Below are 26,630 nucleotides of genomic sequence, written 5' to 3'. Positions count from 1 at the left end.
ACCTGATGCCCTCCAGATGTTTTGGACTAGAATTCCTGACCATTAGCTATACCGGCTGGAGCTGATGCACCAGGATGGGGAAAGATGATCTGAACTGTAGGAGACGCAGTTAAAAAATCTCTTCCAACATCTAAAATAAGATACTGCCATCATTCTACTAATCTCTTTCGAATGCATATGGCATTAAAGCTTGACGTTTGTTAATAGCATCTTGAGATTCAGTTTGCTAATCTTTGGCCTTACAAGGGCCTTTCAGCGTTAGTTTTCTCTTCCTTCTCCGCTGCTGAGCTGCTAGAGTGCTACAAGCGTTCAGGCAGTCAAGCTATTTAATTGGCTCACCGCTAATATTGAGCAGAAGGTTCTTTGCACCCTGGAATGCTGCCATTAGCAACCCAGGGTGCTGCTTCTCAGAATCACTTAGGTTTGGAATCCTCAGTGCCTAAAGCTAAAGGGGGAAAATGAGTCCTGAGTAATGTAACTTAACACTATTTCTTCTATGTTATACTCAGACGCTTTGCAAAGTTAATACCAAACAGCAACTAGTCAAAACTTGACAGCACTTTCACAGCAGGAATATTTTGCTTCGGAATCCGATTCCATACATTCTTGCTTGATATTCTCTCCTGCCCCCCCCAAATCAGTAGATAATTCCTAAAACCTTATTGAACAAGCACTGCAGGATAAAAGCTGAAGCTGGTTTTTAAAGGTATTTTCTGACTGAAAATACCTTTAAAAAAATATGAATGGCCAAAGTAGCATAAATTGAAGTGGTTCACAAAAGCTGTTTGCGGTCTGAAAATACTACCTCCAGTATCCGAGGCAGTAAGCCTGTGTGTACCAGTTGCTGGGGAACATGGGTGGGAGGGTCCTGTTGCACCATGTCCTGCTTTGTTGGTCCCTGGTCGACAGCTGGTTGGCCATTGTGTGAACAGAGTGCTGGACTAGATGGATCCTCAGTCTGATCCAGCATGGCTCTTCTTATGTTCTTACTTATTTTGTTGAAATACTAAAAGGCGGATTTCTCACAAACCACATGGCGCTACAAACTGGCCACTAAACGGGATGGAACTGTAGGTATATGTTCCATAAAGGAAAACTTAAAAAAAAGAAACATATAAACACAGCACTTTCATGCATTAAATTCAGGGTCATGCTGAACAGGAAAACCAAGCACTCATGTCAAACCGACACTTTCCTCCATATGTTGCTCTCCCTAGCAAGGTCTGCCTGGCCCCAACACCGTCATGCTTTCAGCAGCACATTAAGACTTTCCGCTATTGGCAGGTATTTGATGGCATAAAATGGACTTCTTAATACATCAGTTGAATTGCCCATGGTCGTCACTGATGTCTTAGTTGTTAACGGGGCTATGGTATTTTGTTGATAATTGTTTTTAGCTATTTTAAATGTTTATATGTTTTAATTTTGTTGGAAGTCGCCTCAAGTTCTTTTTGTGGTTGTTGCGAAAGGTGTCTAAGAGATTTAATTGATGATGATGATATTATTTTGCTGCCTGAAGTGAAGAACAAGATGGTACCTCCTCCCATTCCATGTACAAAAGCGGACTAGACTGTCTATGAAATCTTTCTTCAACACTGTTGATAAAACAGCATCCTCTGCCACACCTGAAGGCAGCAGACTGCCTTAGGGCCGCAGGGCAGGCTGTGTGAACTCACGCGTCGCTCTCTCCTCCAATACTTTGCTGCCGCCTCTCAGCATCTGCCACCTGAGGCAAATGCCTCAGTCAGCCTAATGGTAGGGCCAGCCATGGATATTATATAGTAGTGTATACAGAAAACAATGGTTATGAACCGTTATTCACCTGAGCTGTCGATTAATGGCTTGATCAAAAGATGAAAAGGTAGAATGGGGATAAGAAGCCAAAAAGAATAAAAAAGCAAGCCAGATGGCCAGGACAGGACAAATTCCTTTGCTGTCAGGTTCATCCTCTTGCAATGCAGCTTGTTAACATGGATGGCTTGCAGCAACTTTCCCCAATCTGGTGTCCTCGAAATGTGTTGGACTACAACTCCCAGCATTCCTGACCATTAACCATGCTGGCTGGGGCTGACAGGAGTTCTAGTCCAAAACATCTGAAGGGTACAAGGTTAGGGAAGGTTGAACTGACACTAAAATAAAATTAAAAAATACGACAAGGAAGTAGACTGAAGAATGGCTTTACGACTTGGCCAAGACTACTGCAGCAAGCTAGGGAAAAAGAAAACAAGGCTTGTGTTCTTTGTTTGCCATGATAAAGAGGCAGAGATATGCAAGTTCCTGACTGTACGTGGCAAGACAAGAACACACACAAACAGACAAATCAGCAATACTACCAGTAAGCAAATCTCCCAGCAATTAAAAGCACAGTGAAACAAGCGTTTTTTAACCTGCTTGTGGCATACCAGAAGGGAAGATGCCAACCAAAGCAGCCTACGGAAGGGCATTCCGTAGCTCCGGAGGGAGGGGGGCACAAATGAGAAGGCCCCGCTGCTTATGGAGGCCAATCTGATCCTTCAGCAAGTAATTTCCCTCAAAGAAGGGCCGATTCAGGGAAAGGCTGTGATTGCACTTCTGATGTTAAGAATGGAGAAGGGACACCCACGGTGGCATTTCGAAAACTGGTTCGCCAGGCTTTATTAGGCTTGTCTGAATTTGTTAAGATCTTGGCACTGCGTAAAGTTATATATGACTAGCCAGCAGTTTAGCATCAAACTCCAGAAAGGGGGGCGGGGGGGGGCCTTTAAAAAAACAACCCAATCTTACAACTGATCCTTTATCCTTTTCTGTTCAGAGAACTTCTTCACAGGCATGGGACTTTATTATGGCATGGGAGGGTTACCACGCCAGCTGAAACAGTGGTGAGGATTAAGGGTAGATATGTTGGAATTCAAAAAAGGCAAGGGCTAACAGCAGATCAGCCACAGCAATGGGAGAGTAGGCAGCATACTTATCCTAAAAACAAACACTTTAAAAAGTTCCCTATACTTCAGATTTTTCAGCCTTCCTCCAACCTCAAGTCCTCCAGATGTGTTGGATTACAAGTCCCATCATCCCCAGCCAGCATGGCAATTTCAGGCCTTTGGAACAGATTAATAATTTCTGAGTTAGCCACTGGGCAAACAGAATGGTGCACTAGTTAGGAATTTGGTCTGATCCAGGATGGCTTTCCTTATGTTCTTAACTTACAACAAACGTAAAACACCAATATCTCAATAAGGTATTTAAAATTAAAAAACTAAAACCTAAACACATCCTTCCCCCATGCCTAAAAGCAAAATAAATAAATATATAAATAAAGACAGACAGACAGAAACCAGTCCACAAAAACAAAATATATGCCAAAAGACAGCAGCTCTTTATACGGCTTTCGAGGCAGAGGATGGGACAGAGCAAGTGGAAAAGCTCACTTCTGATGGTCAAAAGAATCCCTGCTCTGCTGCAATTCTTCAGCAGCTCTTCCTGGGGTTCCCAGGCAGGAAGGCAGGGCAGCGCCAATGGAAAACCTCACCCTTGATGGTTAATGAACAGTCTCTCTCCTGTTTGTATAAGATCGTCAGCCCAGCAAATGCTCCCAGCATGGGCCAAATTCAAGCCAGCGAGGGCAGCTGGTATAGCGTCAAGCTATGAAGTACAGGATCTCCTGTCTCCCATTGGCATCTGCTCCCACTGCCCATATTTCAAAGACAATTACTTCTGGATGGGCATTGAAAGCAGCTGTTCATCTAATATCATCATGTAATGCCACCCCTTGGTTCTACTCTCTCTCTCTCGTTCTCTCCTGGAGTGCTTAACTGTAATGAAAATGCTGGTGGAACATTGCCATACAAAAGTCGGGCAAGCTGCCAGGTGTAGGAGTGGCATGAGTTCCAGAGAAATACAGGATATCCTTATTCTATATTTGCTGATGGGAGATATCTTGGAATCCCAGTTACAGAACAGAAATTTATATTTGGCTGCAATCAGGCTGGAGACATCATTCATTGACCCTGTTCAGACGACACGCTAAGCCAGGGCGTTTAAGCATTTTGACCTAAGCATTACAGCTTAGTGTGTCATGTGAACCATTCCTAACCATGCTGGCTACATAACCACAGTTTAAACATGCTCACTAACCATTTGCTGCAAAAAGATTAGTGGCCACACCATGGCTTAGTGTGTTGTCTGAACAGGCCCGTTATTTGCTGTTTTGTCCTTTGTATATGGTTCCTAGAGGCAAATTTCTGTCATTTACTGCCCAGCGTATTCAGATCGGACACCCCAGGAAGAAGCAATAGAACTTCTAGCCAATAACCATTTATTTGTTACATACCCAGTTGCCCAGTTTCCCTCGGCCGCCAAGAAGTTGTGGTCTCGCCACATCAAGAATTATGTATTGTAAACCTTATTTTTTTAGTTTTGAGTGTACAAACCCTTTGGTGGCTGGTTAATACCATCTGTTTTTAACAGTGTTGCTGAATATTTTACAATAGCTTTTATTCAAATCAAAGTCTACATTGGGAGAGTGCTCTTCCCTTTTAACATTTTATGCACTGTAAAGGCTGTTCACTATATACAATAAAGTTATGTATATATTTGCTGATTCATACTATGGTCATTTGTAATGGGGACTGTTCATACTACTACATATTTATTCATTTATTGCATTTATATCCTGCCCGTTTTCCTTCAAGGAACCCAAGGTGGCATACAAAATCATCCTCCTCTCCTTTTTATTCCCACAACAACAACCATGCGAGGTAGGTTGGACTGAGAGTCAGTGACTGCCCCAAAATCACCCAATGAATTTCATTGGCCGAGTGGGGACTAGAAATCAGGATCTCCCGACTCCTAGTCCGACATTCTAACCGCTACACCACACTGAATTGTTATATTTATTACTGTTTATTTGATATGTTGTGAGCCACTCTGGGCACCATATTGTAGCAAAGTGACATCCAAATAAACTAACCTCCTAATGATTAAGCTCTTGCCAATCTTACCAACCCACACCATATAGAAATGTCTCATTTTCTTCCACCAGATTCTGTCCAACCTCTATTTTCATTCACTGAAATGGATATGGAAGACACAAATATACTTGCTTCTGAATGATTGGGTAGAACAGAGCCTGCACATTTCCCCCAATATCTTCAGAACCACAAGGGCTACAGACGTTTTGTAAATCAGCCTTCCCCATTCTGGTGCACTCCAGATATTTTGGACTACAACTCCCAGCATCCCTGACCATTGGGCATACTCTCTGGGGCTGATGGGAGTTGCAGTCCAAAACATCTGGAGGGCAAACCTGGTTTAAATGCAAGTTAAGAAACCAGGCTAGCTAATGGCCCCTAAAAAGATACCAATAGCATCCCCAAAACCTAGGCAAAACTCAGCTAACAACTCTACATATGCACAGTTTTCGTAACAATCTGCAATGTTGCTTTGCAACAACATTGAACATGGTTTCCTGAACAAAGAACTGCCCTCTGGGCTTCAGCCTTTTCAAGAGAACTGCAGTGATGTACAACACTCAAACGTATGTGTAGGATTTTGTGTTCACTCAAGTCAATGTTAATTTAGTTGCGGGTATAACTTTTCCATTCCTTTAGCCCCGGATGACGTTTTTCATTGCTCTAAATGGTGTATTTTTAAAAAAGGAGGAGTTAGAGAGAAGCAGGCTTAAAACAACATTGGTTCAAGAAAAGCCATCTGGACTAACACCACTTACTGTTCAAAAGGACAAGTACAAAATCAGGTGGGAATGATGTATTGGAAATGTGGATGAAATTGCTATATAGCTCAGAGCATTTATAGATCTTAACTCTCTTACATTTAGCCTCAATTCAGTTTATGCTGCAGTTGCATGTGAAGTCATTCATATGCAGAGAGAGAGAGACAGAGAGAGAGACACAGACAGACACACAGGAGAGATCCTCTGGGCAAACAACCAGTGGTCTGGGGGAGAGTTCTTAAACCCTTCTATTCCTGCCAAATAAAGACATCAGAGTGGCTGTAAAAGTATAACTGATGATGTGAAAATGCCTTCTCATGTTAAGAGGTTTCTGTAAGACAGGCTTCCTAAATGCTCCAAGAAGAGTAAACTTATCAATATGCAACAACCGGTACAATTAAATTAAAATTCTCTATTCTCAGTCATCATGACACATTTAGGTCCATGTTTACAACGTCATGCACAGTTTCCACTTTAAAAACAACAACACACCAATGTGAACATCAGCAGGAGGTAAGCTTTCCAACCCAACTTGATAAAGGGAAGCTGCAGAAGTTAGTTTTCCTCTACTACAATATTTTGGATTTTTTAAAAACACACACACAACGAAACAGAAGTAATAAGTGGTGGCGCCTGATCCTTTTATCAGTCAGGTCTCACAAGTCAGTACTCCTCAGGCAGTTACGGAGTTTTTCAAAAATGCTTCGTGTCATTGATCTTAGCTTCTGGCTCTCAGCTAGACATTTTTGAAATTCCCTAGCATCCTTGCTATTCACAATACATGGGAGCCTCTCACCATTTCCTGGCACTTGCTTGTTATTTTGTTTATGGGCCGCTAGCTATTCCTTCAAACATTTGTCTTATTTAACTATGCTTACTTGCTCATCAAATAAGTACTACGTCAAGAGAATTCTCTTCCTGAAACAAAGTAGTTCAGGTCTACCTTGAGATGTACCAAGAATATTGGGGTGGGTTTAGTTCAGCCCCTAACAGTGGTGGTGCAACACTAAAAAAAACCCCAAAAACAATTGTTTTAAATGCTTTTATGCTTTTGTTTTTAAATTTTGTATATTGATTTTTAATGTTCACTCTTTTTAATCTAATCTTTTTAATCTTTGTAAACCGCCTAGAGAGCTTTGGCTATGGAGCAGTATATAAATAATAATAATAATAATAATAATAATAATAATAATAATAATAATAACGTTCAGCTTGGTTAAAATGAAGTATTTTAACTCAACTACAATTGGTGTTCTTGGAAGAGCAAAAAACTCACAATACTTTCCCCTTACCCGGCAATTTGATTAGTACCTGGACTGACAGCGCTGTGCTAGCTTTTCTATCCTCCTCTCCTAAAAGGAGTTTAGAGGCAATGACACTGGTAAGTTGTTAAACAGCGTGCCTATTTTATTGGCTATTTCATCCCTGATGTGTATGGGCCATCAGCAACCTTTTCCCCTGGCAATGGATCCAAGTTGTGTGGCAAAACTTGCTTTCACCAACAGATTGCCTTCTCTTGACAAGGACAACCACCCTTAAAAGACTAACACATTAATTATGGCATTAAGATTTTGCGAGTCACAGCCTCATCCATCTGATGAATATAACACCATTCTGAGTTCACACACAAACACACGGGTGTAGGAAAAAGAAGACATTTATCAATGAAGTCCGATGGGAATGAAATGCAACAGTGTGAGCCAGTGTGGTGTAGTGGCTAGAGTGTTGGACTGGGAGTCAGGAGATCCCGGGTTCTAGTCCCCGCTCGGCCATGGAAATTCACTGGGTGACTTTGGGCCAGTCACAGACTTTCAGCCCAACCTACCTTACAGGGTTGTTGCTGTTGTGAAGATAAAATGGAGAGGAGGATTATGTACACCACCTTGGGTTCCTTGGAGGAGAAAAGGAGGGATATAAATGCAATAAATAATTAAATAAATAAAACAATAACAGTGACAATTACATTTATAATTGGGCCTTAAAGTCTAAGCTTCAATGTAATTACTACTGGGTTGGATTCAAACCAAGACCACAGCTAGACCTAAGGTTTATCTTGGGATCATCCAGGGTTCACCCCTGCCTGAGCACTGGATCTCCTGTGTGTCACCTAGATGAACAGGTTTGACCCCTGGATGATCCAGGGATAAACCTTAGGTCTAGCTATGGCCCAAGTTAGTCATGCTTTAGCCCCCTGAAATTAGTTTTAAGGATTAGGAAAAAAAATAGTTGATATGCTGATGAAACTCTGCTCTACTTCATCTGAGCCAGATGGGGGTGTGAAGGCACTGAACTGGCATATGGAATCAGTAATTGGCCAGATGATGGCCAATGAAATTAAGTTGAATCCCAACATGTTGGAGACCCAGTTGGTTTATGCTTTTTATGTCCAGGAATCAGGTGCGCAGTCTGTCCTGGATGGGGTTGCCCTCCCCCTGAAAAAGCAGGTGTGTTGCATGAGATACTCCTTGATCCAGCATTGTCAGCTGAGGCTCACTGTTAGAATGTAAGCCTTTGTGGCGTGAATTTGTTGCTTTATTGCTTTATTCTGTACAGTGCCCTGTGCACTGATGACACTATGTAAAGAGATGATGATGATAGGTGACTTCAGTGGCTAGGAGTGCCTTTTACCAGCTTCAGCTGGTCTCAACAGCTATGACCGTTCTTGGACAGGGACAGTCTGGTCACAGTGGTTCATGCTCTGGTAACCTCTTGACTGGATTACTGTAATGCATTTTATGTGGGACTACCCATGAAGACAACTCACAAGCTCCAACCAGTGCAGAATACAGGATCCAAAATTGTAACCAGTACAGCTAGTGAGAAACATATTATATGGATTCAGAAGGAGGTGCACTGGATGCTGATTTGCTTCTGAGCCCAATTCAAGGTACTTGTACTTACCTTTAAAACCATAAGCAACTTGGGATGCAAAAATCTTCAGGAGTGCCTGTCCCTATACCAAACTGCCAATGACTGAAAATCATCAGAGCCAGAGTGGTGTAGCGGCTTGAGTGTTGGACTAGGAGTCGGGCAATCTGGGTTCTAGTCCCCACTCAGCTATAGTAACTCATTGGGTGACTTCCACAGACTCACAGCCCAACCTACCTCACAGGGTGGTTGTTGTAAGGATAAAATAGAGAGGAGGATTATGTGTGTTCCTTAAGGGGGAAAATGGCAGGATATAAATGTAATAAATCATCACCATCACTGGAGGTTCTTTTCCCAGCACCTCAGGTACATTATGTATCAACAAACTAGGGAGCCTTCTTTGTGTGGCACCCTCACTGAAATCCCCTCCCCATGGAGTTGTGACAAACACCAACATTGCCACTGGTTTGCCCCCTGCCCCTCCTCAGCTGGTCTCCAAGGTCCAGAACTTGATCTCTGCAGCCTCCTTCCCTTCCCCTGTAAAGTGCCTCAGCTAGACAGGCAAAAATGCCCATCATATGCAAAATGCAGGAGTGGGGGGGGGAGGCAAAGACTGCCCCCACAGCTCCTTGCTTTCTGTGTAGGATGACCATAAGCCTCTGAGTTCAGGAGCTTATGGTCAACACAACAGGATTGCGACCTTAGTCTGGATCCAATCCCGTCTGTATTTATTACACTTCATTCACCTCACTCCTAACATTATTCTTCTCCGTGTGTGTGTGTGTGTGTGTGTGTGTGTGTGTGTGTGTGTGAGAGAGAGAGAGAGAGAGAGAGAGAGAGAGAGAGAGAGAGAGAGAGACAGAGACAGAGAGAGAGAGAGAGAGAGAATGTAAATACCTTCCACATATCTGATGCTCTGGCCATGAAAGCCTACATCATAACAAGTGTGTTAGTCTTTAAGTTGCACCAGACTCTTCATTGGTATTGACTATCAGTTATTACAGATGATGGGTTGGATCCACCCCTTGCACCATGGGACTTCCCCATCCTCTCCTCCTCCCTGTAGTCCCATGTGCATGCCGCCAATGTGCTCTGGATGGACCCCCAATCCTCAGGAGCAGATTTGGGGGTGGGGCTGCAGGGGGAGGGGGAGATCTGTTCCGAAAATTGTTCTCTCCCTCTGGCAGAATGACACCATCATACAATTTAGTAGTCCTTAATTTCACATCATCCTTAAACCAGAATTAATCATTTCCCTTTTGCATAGGGTTTACATTACCTCCCTTGAACATGAATTTGGAGCTACTCCTATCACACTCTTACTGATTCAATCACTCACTGGAACTCTCTCTTTATATACTCATCAGCTAAATTGTCCAATACCTTCCAAGCCGCAAAACAAAACATTGTAAATCGATCATCTCTTCTTTCGTTCAATGCCGTGTTACATTATGGCCAATCCACACCCCAACAGACTTTTATGTGCCTCTCCTGACTTTGAGAAATTATTTCATTTCCTGTGCTAAAGGCTGGGTCAGGAATTGCAGTTTCTCTGACACGGAGTTTCCAGTGATCACCATGCCAAGGTAGTAAAAAACACACACAAAAACCACTGCAGATAAGGCACCAAATGGATTGAATTTAAGACTGCACATTAATTCATCATTGGCAGCAATGGAGTGAAGGAAAGACTAATAGGAATAGGCACAAGGATGGAGGGATGAAATTAAAAGCCTCCTAAAAATTATTTTAACAGGTTAGCTTACCTAGAAGCAGCTAAGTTAAATATGAAGCAGTGTGGTTTGCATCCAATGACGACTCGTGAACTTGCGGAAAGCACTTCTGCTTTTGCACCTGATTTCTACAAATCCACAACCACCCGCCACTGCAGCCCCACCCACCCCATGTGGAACGGGGAACCTTCTGGAACAATATAAAATGTTGGGTTGCAGTTGGTAAGGGGGGGAATTGATAAAAATCAGGTGCCCCACCTTATATGCGCAGAAGATCTTTCCACTAGCACAAAGTCACCACTCGCTACAACCCTGTGCAATCAAATCAACTTCCCTGGGATCATTCCGCGCTAACTAAAAGCACACAATTGCTACTTCTGTTTCGGCTGTCACCTTGTACAGCACAAAGTAAAAGAAAATGGAAATAACTGAAGATCTTACATAAGATGTTGAAAAATAGGTAGAATCTGAAGTTAAATACATCAGTAAACTCTTCACCCCACCAGACAGCAGAAGACTATTGCCAGGCATTATAAAGAGTTAGGTAAATTTTCTAATCATATATTTTAGACTACAAATGATATAGCTCCAAGGCATCCCTGCATCAAGCAAGCGAGCTGCAGACTCTCAGCAGGACTTAAAAGGTTTGTTAAGAATCCTGATGCAAGATGTTTACATCCTACCCACTACAATTTCAGTAGACTCATTACATTAACTCTTATTTACACAGCTTAAAGCCTTTTCATTACTACATAAAATACCATTTTCATTATAGTAAATCCTATGCTTAAAATAATGTTCTCCACGCATGTGATAGGCTGTCTTTTTCCAGCTCAAAAAGAAGCTACTTGTACTGAATATTTCACAGGCACTTGCAATAATTTATGCAAACAGGGAAGGTCAATATTTAAACTAACACGCCAGTAGAAAATTCTGTTAAGATAAGGCATTACTGTAAAAGAGTACTACACGGACTTGAAAAGTTACATCATGCAAGAAGTTTAAAAACTCTTTTGGATAGTGTGCATTCTGGATTTACCATGCAGTCAGCTGCGCTAACAAAAGCTGCATAGCTGAAATAAATGAAACGGGCTTCTGACAAGGCAGGAATTGTTACAGACAGCTGAGCTATAATTCAAACATATAACTGGTTAAACATTTTTGTACCTAAACGTGGGAACTCTTTTCAAAGTGGCAGTATATTTAGAATACCTTAAGATGTCTGTCTCCAATAACTGTGTTTTGTCATTTTTAAAAAAAAAGTAATTTCACAACACCACACAATTCCAGCATGTTAAACCTACAAGAGATAAATATGCTTCTTTAGACGTCATCCGATACCAAAATGGATTGCTGTGTGTCTATTATCTCAGAGTAAATTTCAGATGCGCATGAAATTGAATAGTTTAGCTTCTACTGCCCAGTTCTGCAGGCACCATCCTGCTTTCTTTCAAAACACTCAACATGCATTCCTTCCCTGCAATCACTGTAAAAGCAACAAGTGGTGATGGGGGGAACCCTGCAATTTCTTCCTTAAAGGCATTCCCTGGCAGTAGATACTCTTATCACACAAACCCCATTAAGTTTTGTTATGCTCCTTCTCAATGATAGAAAAAGTCTCTCTCTTTAGCTGCAGTCTCCTTTTAAGCCAAATTTCTATGCGCACCAACAAGCCAAACACACCACTGCCTCCCCCACCCCCAAAAGGAAAGGAAAGAGCAGAATACTTACATTAACTCACGTAAATCTGAAATGCCTGGCTCTTAAGCTGTATCAAAAACGTAGCGCAGAAGCTGGAGATGAACAGTTAACACATTTCTTTTAGGGAGAGGGGAACCTTCCCTTGTTTGGCAAACAAATGCGGCATGCATTGAAGATCCTCTCCAAACGAACGGGTAAAAACTCACAGCTATGCGCGAGGAACCTTTCGGGAAGTCTTCAAGGCAAATGGTTAGCTGTTCAAAACAGCAGGAAGAAACAAAAAGGGCTGTTTGAGGCTGCTCTTGCAGAGAAGAACCTGAATGACGCGCACATGCAAATCGCCTTGAATCAGGCTTGCTGGGGGCTGGAATTTCAAGCTCGCTCCCTCTCTCCTATAGGACAGCTGAGTTTCTCTCCTTTTTAACCCCAAGGGGCAAGGGCTCAATGGTAACAGCTGGGATGGTCAAGGCTGGAAAGGCAGAAGAGGACCATAACGCAGCGTCCCGTCGCCCCATTTCCTATGGGGAAATTTGCGGCTGTTATTTGTGTATTATTATTTTTAAGTAGTTACTAGTTTAAAACCCCTTTAAATGGCTTTCTTTGGGTTTCAGAGAAACTTTTAACTCCAGCATCTAGCATAGCCTATCTGATCTCCAGATGTGTTGGGATGCTGAGATTTGTAGTCCAACACATCTGGAGGGCACCAGGTTGGGGAAGGCGGGTCAAGCAGTTTGGATGCATCGTATATATAATCTGTTGTGTGTGAGGATTATTTACTACACTTTGCTACCATAGGTCTGGTTCGTACTAAGATCACAAGAGCAGCCCTGCTGGATCAAAGCAAAAGCTCTGTTTCCTCCAACATCCAGAGTCCACAAGCAGTAAATGAAGGCAAGAATCCTCTCCCATTGTTCCCCACTACCCTGTTACTATCCCAGCAACTGGTATTTAGGGTGTAATTCTATGTGCATATTGTAGGCAGAAAAAGGTATCACCTCTGAACCTGGCAGGTTCTGTTTGTCTATCATGCCAAGCAGAATTCTCCCCCATCAATTTGTCCACCCTTTTAAAAGCCATCTAAGCCAGGGCCCACCACTACATTTTACAGCAGTGAGTTCATTAAGTTAGAGATCGTGTTTTGTCAAATAGTTATTTTGTGTCTCCTAAATCTATGGCCAAAGAACATCACCCTGTGTGACAAGGAGTCTGGAATAACCAGAGATTTATATAAAGCCATTACGATATTTGCACTTTTATTTCAAGTCCCTTTCCTAATCATTCCGAACAAGGATTTTTCCTTTTTCCACCACTGCCATACACAGTTCACGTTTTCATTGAGCTATCCACCACAACCCCAAGATCTGCTTCCTGGTTAATCACCAAGGCCACTTGCGAAGAAAGCATTTTCTTTTTAACCCCAAACATACATCATTTCTGCAATTACTTACACTTCCCATATTGTTGTCCATTCACACAATTTGGAGAGACTTCTAGGGGCAATCTCACATGCTGCAAATGGGCACATGTACTCCTTGGGGTGCCGTGCAGCAGACCATAGGGTGTGAACTAGCCTTCCATTTGATCATCATAAAAGAGTGCAGCCTATGAATCCCTTTAAAGTGGGGTGTATCAATCTCTCTATGGTATTTAAAACCTACTCTTTATCCAAAAAGGCTCCTGGAGTGGCTTACAAATACCTGTTGTAAGGCAGCCCCATTTCCTCACGTTTACCATCTAAAAAAACACAACACACAAAGAAAAAGGGATGGAGAGGAGGAAAAAAATTACACAGCCATATGGGACAGAAACCGCTTGGGAAGCCTGGTGGCTAGGTGGCTAGGTGTCAGCCGGGGAGAGTGAAAGACAGCTGGTTACCAGGGTTGCGATCACATGAACTTATACTAAGTAAAATCCAATGGTCTATCCAGCATAGTATTATCAGCTTTGACTGTCCGCAGCCCTTCAACATCTCAGACAGAGGTTTTCCCCAGACCTGCTATCTGTAATCCTGTAAACTTCCTATAGGCGACGTATGTGTTTAACCACTGAGCTATGTGTGAAGAAGCACTTTTGCACGTCCTGAATCAACTGCCAATTTCACTGGGTGACTCCATTGTTGGAAAGAAGTCACAGGTGTATATGGGGACTGTACAGAATGTATACACAAGAATTCAGTTTAGCATTATACTAAGCCCTAGCCACCAGATAACACAAGGAGAAAGGCGCAGCCAAACTTCCAGAAGTAAAAACAAACATTTTGCCAACTCAGGAAAGTCAGCATATGGACAATGGAAGATGACAGTGATGATATCTCAAGATGCAGGCAGCATCAATGGCAGCCATGTGTAAAGATTAAGCAAGATGCCTAGTTTGGCTGGAATATAAAGGCACAATTCATGCATAATACTAGAACATAAGAAGAACCATGCTGAATCAGACCAAGGGTCCATCTGATCCAGCACTCTGTTCACATAGTGGCCAATCAGCTGTCGACCAGGAACCCACAAGCAGGACAGAGGTGCAACAGCACCCTCCCACCCATATTCCTCAACAACTGGTGCACACAGGCAGACTGCCTTGGATACTGGAGGCTAGAAATCTGATGATGCCATTCCTATGGCTAGTGATGATCATTGCCACAAGCATGATTTAATCATGAAATATTCTGTTACCCATTGCTTTTCAGACACAAGATTATTCTCTTTCCATTAATAGGTGTGATTGTGATAGAGATGTTTTGAAGACAGGTATACACACACACATAAAAGGAAACCAACAGGATTTCACACAACAGAAACAGACTAATAACCTGCTTTAATTTCAGCTCCTTGTGGATAAGCTAACCAAAGATATAGGCTCTTGAGTTCAAAAGGAACACTACACACACCTGTGGAGTTTCAATCAAACCACAAAATCTGTTCAACAGGCTGATCTCCACAGCACTCTATGCAGCCAGCTGGTTGCAGCGAAGGAATGTGTGGCTTTGGTGGAGTTGGGTCACACACATCTTACCTTGTTGGCAACTTAAAAGCTCTGGTGGCTTATTATGAGATACAATAGCTGGCCCTATGCCAATCTTACTAGCACTTATGGCCCTATCAACATTATAGGCATGTAAAGTTCTTGCATTCTGCAAGAACAAGCTCTTAGAAATGAAATAATCCAAAGTTTGTGACATGCTTACCCATTGCGGATTAATTCAGTCATTTCTTGCGCCATCATTTATCTAAGGGCCAATGATTCTGACAACTGAGGTGCACGTTGACCCAATCATGGAATAATGGGGTGGTACTAGATGTGCACTATGACTTAAGCTTCTACTTTGAGATAGTTGGTGGCACGGCGTTCTTCTAGATCACATCCACCTTCTGCCAGCCACTCCCACATACTCAACCCAGAAGCTCTGCTCTGCCACATGGCCTCAGCCGCATTTAGCATGCCCTGAGCACGAGTGTACGAGTAACCAGTGCCATGCCTGGAGAGAGATGGCTGGATGAGTACATGGATGCTAGCCTAGTTCTCTTAAGAATAAGAAACGAACTGTGTGCCCAGGGAGTGGGTCCTACGCTGATCCCTTCTCACGTGTGCGTTAGTGCTCACATGGAGATGAATCATGCCCTCAAAGGATTTTTCAGTCATTTGAGAAAAAAATTCTCACTTTGCCACATTTCCTATGCGTCTCAGCAACTCGTAACAACAAACGTGCCATGCAGTTGCCGTGCCATTATAAAATAACCACATCCGGCAGTAGCAGAGGGAGTGAAGGGAGGCAGGGCCACCATCAGGTCTGCTGTGGAGTCGCCTCCCCCAGGCTCCTCCTGCCATCAGCTGTCACCTGGTAGCAGCCCATGACACCCGGGGTGGGTGGGGGCAACCTGCAGCCTTCACCCTGTATTCATTCATTCATTGCATTTATATGCCACCTTATTTCCTCCAAGGAACCCAAGGCAGAATACATAATTCTCCTCCTCTCCATTTTATCCTCTACCCTATGAGGTAGAGTCTGTGATTGGCTCAAAGTTGCCCAGTGAGCTTCCATGGCTGAGTGGGGACTAGAACCCAGATCTTCTAACTCCCAGTCCAACACTCTAGCCTCTCAAACAAACAAACACAGCTTCTCGAAAGCTTTTAGCATGTGATCAATCCAGATCTTTGGCAACAGAGATCTGCTAGCTGGGAAGGAAGAGGAGGAAATAAAAAAGAGAGTGGGGAAGAGAGAAATGGGTGATGCACTCTTTTGGCTCTAGGTTGCCCTTTGACCACCACTGACAATCAGTCCCTGATAGATTACTCGTAATGGAACGCAGCTCTCTCGACAGAAAAAGCATTAGCCATCTTCACGTTCATCAAGCTTATAGCACAGAGTGTGAAGGGAGGCAGAGCTACTCCATTAGCTCTGCTGAGAGACCAGCAACTTATGGGCCTCCTCTCCTTGAGTTGTATATATTCCAGCTGTTCACTGTAAGAACTTCGAAACTAAGAGCTAGCGCCTGAGCTTGCCTTTTTCCTCTTCCTTCCCAATCCTTTTCCTTTTGTGCCATGTCTTTTAGACTGCAAGTCTGAGGGCAGGGATTGGCTTATTATTGTTCTTTGCAAGCAGCTCTAGAAGCCTCTTTTCACTGAAGAATGGGGTTAAAATATCCTCAAGATAAATATTAAACAAATAAAGTGCTTTTTACTAAGCACAGGAGTAGTAAAAAATTATATATATATAAAATGTATTTAGGCTTACATTAATATATGAAAAATACAATTTAAAAAGTCACAAACAGATCATGCAGAAGATCAGTTTAGCTCTCCTATTGTATACCACAAAGGCTTGTTGAACCAATAGGTGCGCGATCAAAGTGTAAGCCGAAATTCTTGCAAGAATTTCAGTAAGTACAGCGTATGGCTTAAAAATACAAAACAGTCCCAAAAGGTGCATGTTTCAAATGTTATTCTAAAAGTGTGCCCTGATCCAAACTTATCAGATTGGATGAGAAAATTAAGTTGTTTTAATAACCACAGGAGCCTGGCTTTCTAAAGTAAAGTTTAAACAAGCCTGTTTGTAACTTCAAGTACGTTGCACGATCCTACAAACACGCACCATAATAAATGACTAACACCAGAGTGCAGCTGTACTAACATTTATACAAAGTTACACAGTCATATGCATTCCATTATCACAGGTGTTGGCTTTCCACCATGAGTTATAACTAATAGGAAACTTACGTGAACAAGCACATGCAAAACCCCTGGCTGGGCTATTTTTTTTACAAGCAACCAAGGCGGGAGATGGCATACGAGTCCATCACCCATAAACATAATATATGATGCAAATAGCCATATGCAGCACATCATAAATTGGCCAGGGCTGGAATATTATAAAAAATCCTACCATCTTGATGTTATAAAACGATTACATTGCTTGTTGGACATCTAAGTAAGTCACCACCTGCCTATTTAAGGCCTATGCTTTGAGAAAGAAAAAAGAAGAAAAGATGCTCAATTCTACTTGGAGAGAATGCTAAGAAAGTCCAGAAGGACAACCACCGTATTGGAGTGAATTGTTCTTAAATTTCCCCTCGAATCTCAGCAATAGCATGTTTGGAAAATGACTTCTATTTGAAGGAGCCACAAAGAATAACCGTTATGAGAGTCCTGGAGATCTGCAGTACCCTCATATACCGTACTGGTTCCAGCAAATATGGTTATCGACAGAACTACTAGTTCCAAAACAAACCCCCTCCCTTGCCACCCTCTGAAAGGTTCAAGACAGCCAATACTTTCAACACCACAAAGGATATAGTAGAGTTGGCAAAAGTGGTGAAAAGGACAACTAAAATGAGCAAGGGGTTGGGGCAACTCCCTTATGAGGAAAGCTTACAACATCTGGGACTGTTTAGCTTAGAAAAAAGGCAAGAAAGGGGAGACATGACAGAAGTATACAGAATGACGCATGGTGTGGAGAAAGTGGAAGTGGGTGGGGAGCCCTTTTTCTCCTTCTCTCATCATACTAGAACCCAAAGGGGTCATCCCATGAAACTGATTGGTGGGATAAAAGGAAGTACTTCTTCACAAAGCACATAATTAAACTAGAGAATTCACTTCCATAATGTGTAGTGATGGCCACTAATTTGGATGGCTTTAAAAGGGGATTAGACAAATTCCTGGAGGAGAAGGCTATCAATGGCTACTAGTTCTGATGACTACATGCTACCTCCAGTATCAGAGGCAGCATGCCTATGTACTCCAGTTGCTGGGGAACACAAGCAGGAGGTTGCTATTGCACTCATGTTGTACTTGTGGGTTTCCCACAGGCATCTGGCTGACCATTGTGCGAACAGAATGCTGGACTAGATGGACCCTTGGTCTGATCCAGTAGGGCTCTTCTTAAGTTCAGAAGACTCCACTGCATTCCCTACAGAGATCCAGAACGAATCTGTGTTAGTTTTTTCCATAGATATAAAGGGTTGGAGGCTGTCAGTGTTCAATTAGGAACAACTTAAGCTACGTACATAGCCCTTATAAATGTTTCTTTTACTGAACGAACAGTCCTGCCTTCAACCTGGGAGGTTGATGCTTAAGTCGTAGAACTGTAACACCAAGGACTCTAATCACTGCCTTTAGACAGCACCTACAGTGTTTCCTGCTTAGGGAAATGAAATAAGCATTAGACTGGGTGGTGTTTTTTTTTCCCCTTTACAAAAGAGGTCCAAGTGGTTTGAATAAACGGACACTGCAATAGCTCATACAGAAGGTTTTATCTGATCCGAGATTTGCTGACACACTAATGAGGGGCTGAAGCAGACAAGGCAAAGGGAACTGTTATTTGAGCACAAATTTAAATGTTTATTCACCAGGGCTGCTTAGTTTTGAGAGCACTGCCCAAACACAGCTCTTCCAGTGTGGAGACAATCTTTTCTAGTTGTCTCTTGGCAAAGAGATGGGAGCCTGGGAATTTCTCCCGCCTGCAGATAAATCAATGGCCAGGGTTTTAGCGAGCGAACCTTCAATGCCTTCAGAAGGATATGTTAAATTTCTCTGGGGCGTTCTGACTTTGCATAGCTTACACTACACGAAAGCTGCCAGCCCAGTTCTAATGATGATGAAATGGCAGCGATTAAAAATGTGATCATTTTAACAAATATGCAATATACTTTATTATTATTATTATTATTATTATTATTATTATTATTATTATTTCAAAGTAATAACCTCTAACTATTCATAAATATGCATTTAGGCTTATTTAGACATGTGTGTGCTCCCTCCCTCAACTGTAACAATTCATGACTTAAAAAAAAAAACTTTTTTTAATGAAGCATCAACATTAAAAAACAAAAACAAAAACCTTTATTCAGAGCTTCTCTCCCCTTCTCCTGTGTGAAGCAACAGAAGAAAAGGATCCCTATCAGAGAACACAAATTGACCAAGGTTATTTGAGTTTAGCACATTATTTCAACCCATCTACAATTACAGTAGCCTAGCATTAAACAGGGGGGAGGCATGCCATAGTGTTTCTGGGGGGAGGGCTAACTATTGGCCGTGCTGGCTGGGGATGATGGGGGCTGTAATCCAACAACCGGGAATCGAAGGTTGGGAAAGTTTGCAAAGGAGATATATAGGCAGCGGTTATAGAGGTGACTGAATCACCAAGGCAGGTGCTAGGCCATCCTGTGGCCTGTAGAAAGGTTTGCCAGTGTGCTCACCTCTAGGACTGCACATTTATTTAATAAAGCTGAGCCAATTTATAACTGAATGGTGACCCTCTAGGAAGAGCTTTAAGTTAAAATATGCTGAGCTTTAAGTTAAAATATGCTGGTATTTTCGCCACGCCCACACTGGAATGCCCCACGCCCACCCCGAGAGCTTGTCTGAAACGGAATTTGGCCCTTGGGACGAAAAAGGTTCTGCACCCGACCTACACAATAATGTTCTGATATTTCTACAACATAGGCCATAGCTCTTTTTTAAAAATGAACCTAAGTACCAAAGGCATGTTCCAGCAACATTTGCCCCACTCTGTCCATTGGCACTATGTGCTGCTCCATGTGCATGGGAGGAGGGGGGGTAGCGCTGGGCACCACCCCTTACATTAGCAGAACTGCCAGGAGTGAAGTGCTGCACTTGTAGAAAGACTATCTATGGCAACTGGTTTCCACCCCACACGGTGGCTGAGTTCAGACAACGCGATAGTCAACGGTGGGGTGATAATCAACTCAACAGTTGTTTATCTAGGGGATACTCCCCACACAACATGATAATAATCAACTGTAGTGTGGATTAGGATCAGCACTGAGTTTATTGTTAGTCCACGCTGAGTTGACTCACTCATCCCCTGCCCTCTCTCCCCCCTCAATCCTCCCACTAGTATCCCATCAGCTATTGCTGCCAAAAATCTATCCTGCCAGCTGGACTAGAGCAGCAGACACTGCTTTGACCACTCTTGCTTCGTGACTCTGTGGCAGATGAAATAACCAACGATGCCCTCTGCACAATACAATAACCAATGGTGGTTCTAATAGCCAACTCTGCACTGCATTGGTTATTTGTGTTGGTTATTCCAGTCAAACAAACAACTGTTTGTTAAAAAACTCCCTCCACACAACATGATAACCCATGGTGGGTTAAATAATCAACCATTGACTATTTAAACAACCATTGTTTATCGTGTTGTCTGAACCCAGTCACAGTGATTGACATCAGATGAGAATAATATGAAGAAACCGCTTATAGATAATTTTTTTAGAAAGCGTATTGTACTTCTCAGTGCTAGATTTTTGCTTTTTAAAAAGTTGGTAATTACTGGGCCTCAAACAACCTAGGGCCTATTGTCGGCTTACTCGAGGGTTGTTTCCCCCTCAAACTAACCATGCCACCCGGATTTGGGTGACACAACAAGCAGCGTCTGGCTGGATAATTAGGGTAATGATACCTGATATATGTTGACACATCTCGCCTACTTAAACAAGCTATTGTAGTCTTGGGTGCCATTAAATTGGCGATGGGTGCTGGGCACCATTTCCCAAATTACCCACCTACCATAACTTGTTTCGATTCTGTGAAGAGTGTCATAATGTTTAACACTATCATCTGGGTCAGTCTTTACACGGCAGGCTTCTAGCTGTGTTCTCACTCTCAGTACATGTTCTTTCAAAGATATTTTCAGTATTTCTAATTCTAGGGGAGGAAATGGGATAGCTACTACCGAAAATACAGAAGGGAACAAATTCCACACAACATACCCGAAGCAGGTATTTACTTTCTCACATGATTAGGATCAATGGAGGGGGTTGTAGGGACATGCTAGCTAGCTCCACTCCCTCTGGCACTGGCCTCGCTGCCCTTCACACACTGAAGAGCAGATGTCTATGGTGTGTGTGTATGGGGGGCTGCTACACTCATGCAGACCCCCAGTGTGATCAGGGTTCTAAATCACACAGGGAACCCACACAAGTACAGCAGGCTACGCACTGTCCTCCAACATAAGGAAGGCAGTGGAACCAGCAACAGGGGCGCAAAACTCCCCTCACACAATTCTCACCACATGAGAATGCAAAATGCCTGTGTAGGACTATGTTTTCCTTCCAACGGACTCCTTGCCAACTGCATTAATACATATCTTTCTGTCACATGCACACAGACTGCAAGCGTCAGACTCTCATTCTCCAACAGCCTGACCCAATGCTCTCTTCCTATTTGCCTCATGTGTCCTAAGGACTGTTCAGAAGGAAATGAAAACCACTTCCGGATAGAGAAAGATGCTTTACTCTATCTTGAAAAAATGGTATGTGTGAGTTGGTATGGCAATAATCCCAGAACTACTCATAGGTAGAGCACATGCTTTATGGGCAGAAGTTCAATCCCCGGCATCTCCAGGTAGAGCTGGAAACCCTGGAGAGTTGCCTTGAATCAGCCTGGGCTAGATGGCCCAATGGTCTGATTCAAGGCAGCACCCTATATTCCTATGATATTCAACAGGACTTACACCGATGTGAACATAGCAGCTTTTCCCAACCAGGTATTCTCCAGATGTTTTGGACTACAACTCCCATCATCCAACTGCCCCTGTAGGCTGGATTTGATGGGAGTTATAGTCCAAAAAAATCTACAGGGCATTGAATTAGTTTTATGATTAGGAACAGAAAATTTTGAATTAAAAGGTATCAGGATATATCATTTCTGATTTATACCAAGAGTCTTAAAGGGAACACTTTTAGAGCTTAGAGAAAGCTTAAATCCTCTTCAAAGTACAAAATCAACTAAACCCTGTTTAAATACAGTGCACATGCACCCATACCTTTCAACATGGTTAAAAAAAAATCCTCCCTAGGGGGAAAGGGGCCTAGCTCATAATTTCTGGATTAAACTCTGTACTATTAGCTAAGGAATGGAATTATTAGTGACAGGTTCACTGAATTACTTTTCAAGAGGTCACTAGAGCTTCCTCAAAATCTAAAACTGCCACTGTAAATTTAACTAATGACAAATGATTTTGTAAGCTACCAGAAGCTGATGTAAACAGGATATGAACTGCTCCAAATACTGGGTTAGGCACTTCATATTACTTCCAAAGACAATGTAGTCCCTGCAGCAGCGACAGGGGGATACAAATCCTCCTCATTGAAGAGGGGTACAACACAAATACACACCACCATAAAATCGATATCCCTTGATATCGATATCCCTCAGTGTAAATGTTTTATATTAGTGCTGTGCCGAAACCTTTCCCCTTATTTTGGGAACCTTTTCTCTCCCTACGAAAGAGGCACTGGTTTTTTTATGCCTCTTTCACAGGTAGGGGGAGAATTTCAGAGTTTTTCCTCCTGGGGCAGGGACTGCATTTCCACATACCTTTCCACGTACATAAACTGCCCCCAAACGGGTTGTTAACTGGATGTGGAAATGATGAGCACATGACCTGTCGCTTTGTTTGTCCCTGGCAATTCCGGGGAGGGGAGTAAACAGAACAGGAATTGCAACATGACATGCGGACCCGCTCAATAAGTGCATCTATTTGACACAAATTATGTTCTAGGCCATGAGTGCTGAACCACTTTCAGCCTGAGGACCAAGAAGCTCTTGCGGGTCACATTCTATTGGTGGATGGGGCCAGAGGAAGGGGGCATGGCCATCTGGGGGAGTCCAGAGGGCCAGAGTGGGCCCCCAGGCCTTAGGTTCTTCATCCCTGTTCTAGGCACTGTTGGCACACACAACATACAACTTAAGGTTAGAATCATAGAACAGCAGAGTTGGAAGGGTCCTATAAGGCCATCAAGTCCAACGCCCTGCTGAATTAAGGAATTCACATTAAAGCATATCCAGCCGCCTCTTGAAGGCCTCTAGTGTGGGAGAGCCCACTACCCCCCTAGGTAACTGGTTCCATTGCCATACTGCTCCAATAGTTAGGATTTTCCCCCCTGATGTCCTGTTGCAATTCCTGTAACTTGAGCCCATTATTCTGTGTATTGCAAACTGGGATGATTGAGAAGAGATCTGGCCCTTTTCTGAGTGACAACTTAGTATTTGAAGAGTGCTATCATGTCTCCCCTCAATCTTCTCTTTTCCAGGCTAAACATGCCCAGGTCTTTCAGTCTCTCCTCATAGGGCTTTGTTTCCAGACCCCTGCTCATCCTTGTTGCCCTCCTCTGAATACACTCCAGCTTGTCTGCATCCTCCTTGAAGTGTGGTGCCCAGAACTGGATGCAATACTCAAGATGAGGCCTAACCAGGGCTGAATAGAGGGGAACCAGTACCTAACGCGGTTTGGAAGCTATACTTCTATTAATGCAGCCCAAAATAGCATTTGCTTTTTTTTGCAGCACATCACCCTGTTGGCTCATATTTAGCTTGTGATCTACCTAGGGCATGTCTGCCTTGAAGTGAAATGGATATGAAAACCACTTGAGATGAGTTTGCATTGCAAAGAAGCAGCCATTCTAGGCTGCAATCCTATGCACATATCTGGGAGGAAGTCCTGAACGCAGTAGTGCTTACTTCTGAGTAGACCTACATTAGGTTGCTCTATTTAAAGCATTTCAACAGGATAGGAGCGCTACCCTTATTTTGAACCAATCCCTCTGGGATGATGGATCTCTCCCATGAGCCTTACCTAGCTATAAGGTCAGAAAGGAGGCCTATATGTTAGAGTGATTCCACACTGGTGCCCCCAAACTGTCAAAATAAAATACTCCTAATTTTAAAAGAATCACATGTTTAAGTTGCATAACCTTAATCAAAATGATCTCAAATAACCTTGGTAAAATTTGATTGCTGTAGTCATACATAAAAAGTAAATTACAAGCCATATATTAAAAGCTATATGAAATGCCAACAAGTTTCACATTTTCCATTAGCAAGACCCTTCCCCTCCCTCCAAGATATACTTATTAAATTGTCATCGGGTCTAATCTCTGGGCTGTGTCATGTAAGGCTTTTTTTTGTATATTTGGCCCCACAGTACAAACAACATGTGCAATGACCATGACATCACTCTCTAAAATTTAAGGGATTTTTCTTTCTTTTTTTTTGACAAGCATTCCCAGTGTCCCGAAGGCCAATGAACTCAATATTTTGAATGGCCCCACCCTTTTGGAACCTATGCTTTCCCAGCAGGGGTGGGGAGAGGTGTCTTACTGTATCACACTTCTACAGGCTATAATTCACAAAATTATGCACAAATTATAGAGAGAGAGGACCAGAATTGGTATCGCTTAAAAGGTAGGTAGGAACACTGACGCTGGTAGTTACCAAACTGCTCAGACAAAAGGGAACTTGAATTCTGCCAAACTGCAGGCCAAAACCCAGGTTATCTTTAGGTTCTTAGCATGTGATATACCAATGTCACATAACACAGAATGTGACGTAACTCAGTCTTCCCCAACTTGGCACCCTCCAGGCGTGTTGGACTACAACTCCTATCACCCCAGCATGCCCAATAACCATGTTTGTGGGGGATTATGGGAACTGTAGTCCAGCATACCTGGAGGGCACCAGGTTGGGGGAGGCTGCTATGAAGGCATCTAATTCCTCTGCTTTGGAATAGGACCTCTCCTTGGAATTCAAGTAAGTCCAGAGCTATGAAGCAAGGGGACAGACAGCTACAGCTCGTGGCAGAAGATGCATGTTGAAGTCCACTAAGTATGGCAAAGGAGTACGCCAGCCTTGCTCTCCTCATGTTTTGGATTACAACTCCCAGCATTCCTGAGCATAGGCCATCCTGGCTGGCAATAATGTAAGTTGAAGCCCAAAATGCCTGGGGGGCACCAGGTTGGGAAGGCTGGAGTAGGCTGTGGCAGCTGTGGTGGCAAAAAAATCTTCATTCACCATCACCATATCATCGGTGAAATGAAGTTCAGTCAAGTTGTTCTCGGTTATGAATGGGTTACTAAGGCTCAGAAAATTATCTAGTACCACCTGAAGACAGGACTTGACCAGGGCAGGTGGTTGTTTGTTAACATGCCCCCAACTATTAAGCTACCTAATTTGGCTGATGATAAAAATTGGCTAATCAGTTGCTACAGCTGAGAGTTCAAGCTATAAGGAGCTGGAAACATTTGGAACCCAGGACCTGAAGCGCAGTGGATAGAAGGCACTGGTCTATTTTCCTACCTGGTGACCTGTCAGTCATACAAAACAACCTTGCATTTCCCTTCAGTGTCTGATGTGCCTTGAGTGCTCCAGCTCAGTCACTCGCTAAAGTTATTTATTCAAATAATTTTATATCCATCCTGTCTACGTCAACTCTACTCCAGGTGTCTAGGTCCCAGCCTCAGGCCACATAGTTCCCAGTTAAGACTCTGGAGTCCTTGACAGGGCCTCATAGTATAAGATTTATATTAATGTGGACATGCTGGCTGTTTGCCATAATAAACTTGATTGATATTAAAGTGGTTATTTTTAATGCATATATTCAATGATTTTATTGTGAGGTGGAGCAGGTTTCTGATCACATGGAGGATAAATATACATAGATGCTCAACAATATTTGCAGTGCAAGATGATGAAATCTAGTTTTTTTTAGCTGTTAATCCAAATGTCATGTGTTCACCACATTTTATATAGGTTTCTAAAGCTCAGCTAAAGAAAGGTAGGGTATGAATGCTTAAATTAAACAAAGGTGTGAAGACAGCAAGGTACTACAGAAAGGTCACAAATCATTTTTTCAAAATCAAATTAAGAAGTTTAAAAGCACAGTAAATGCTTATTTTTGCTTTCTTTTGGGATGTGCAATAGGTTCCCCCCCTCCTCCCCCAATTTACACAACTGAACTAAAGAGGATTCCCCCTCCCCCTATCCTAAACTTCAAGCCAAATACGTTTTAGGATAAGATCCTGGCAAACTTTAATTTACTTCTCTTTTTGCTATTGTTACACAGTGTTTCTAAATATTTGCCCTTCCCAGATTACTAAAATGGACTGAAATGCGATTCCTTTGTAGTGCAGATGATTTGCACAAACCTCAAGAAGCAGAGAAATTCTCACGCCTTCAAGGGACAAACTGGATTTAAGAGATTCTTTGCTCACATGGCAGGGCAAACTAATCATGAAAGTCAAAGAGAACTTTGTCTTGCGACCCCTCTGGAAATTCTAACTAACTTGCCCCAAAGAAAAGGATGGTGCTACTACTATTAC

At 42.7% G+C, this 26,630-nt stretch overlaps 1 protein-coding gene across 2 annotated transcripts in view; it reads right to left on the bottom strand.

Moving 5' to 3' along the window:
• DISP1 (dispatched RND transporter family member 1) overlaps window positions 1-26,630 on the bottom strand; it is a 92,800-nt gene that overhangs the window by 43,725 nt on the left and 22,445 nt on the right. The window contains exon 1 of one of the 2 annotated variants that reach the window (XM_063124108.1): window positions 12,043-12,078. The exons of the other annotated variant lie outside the window; for it this stretch is intronic. The gene's annotated coding sequence lies outside the window, so the exon portion shown is untranslated. Of the gene's footprint in view, window positions 1-12,042; window positions 12,079-26,630 lie in introns of those variants that run through there. 2 annotated transcript variants of the gene reach the window in all.

Source organism: Elgaria multicarinata, chromosome 4, assembly GCF_023053635.1.
Source record: "Elgaria multicarinata webbii isolate HBS135686 ecotype San Diego chromosome 4, rElgMul1.1.pri, whole genome shotgun sequence".
Taxonomy (NCBI): Eukaryota; Metazoa; Chordata; class Lepidosauria; order Squamata; family Anguidae; genus Elgaria; species Elgaria multicarinata.
This window is presented reverse-complemented; position numbering and strand designations above follow the sequence as displayed.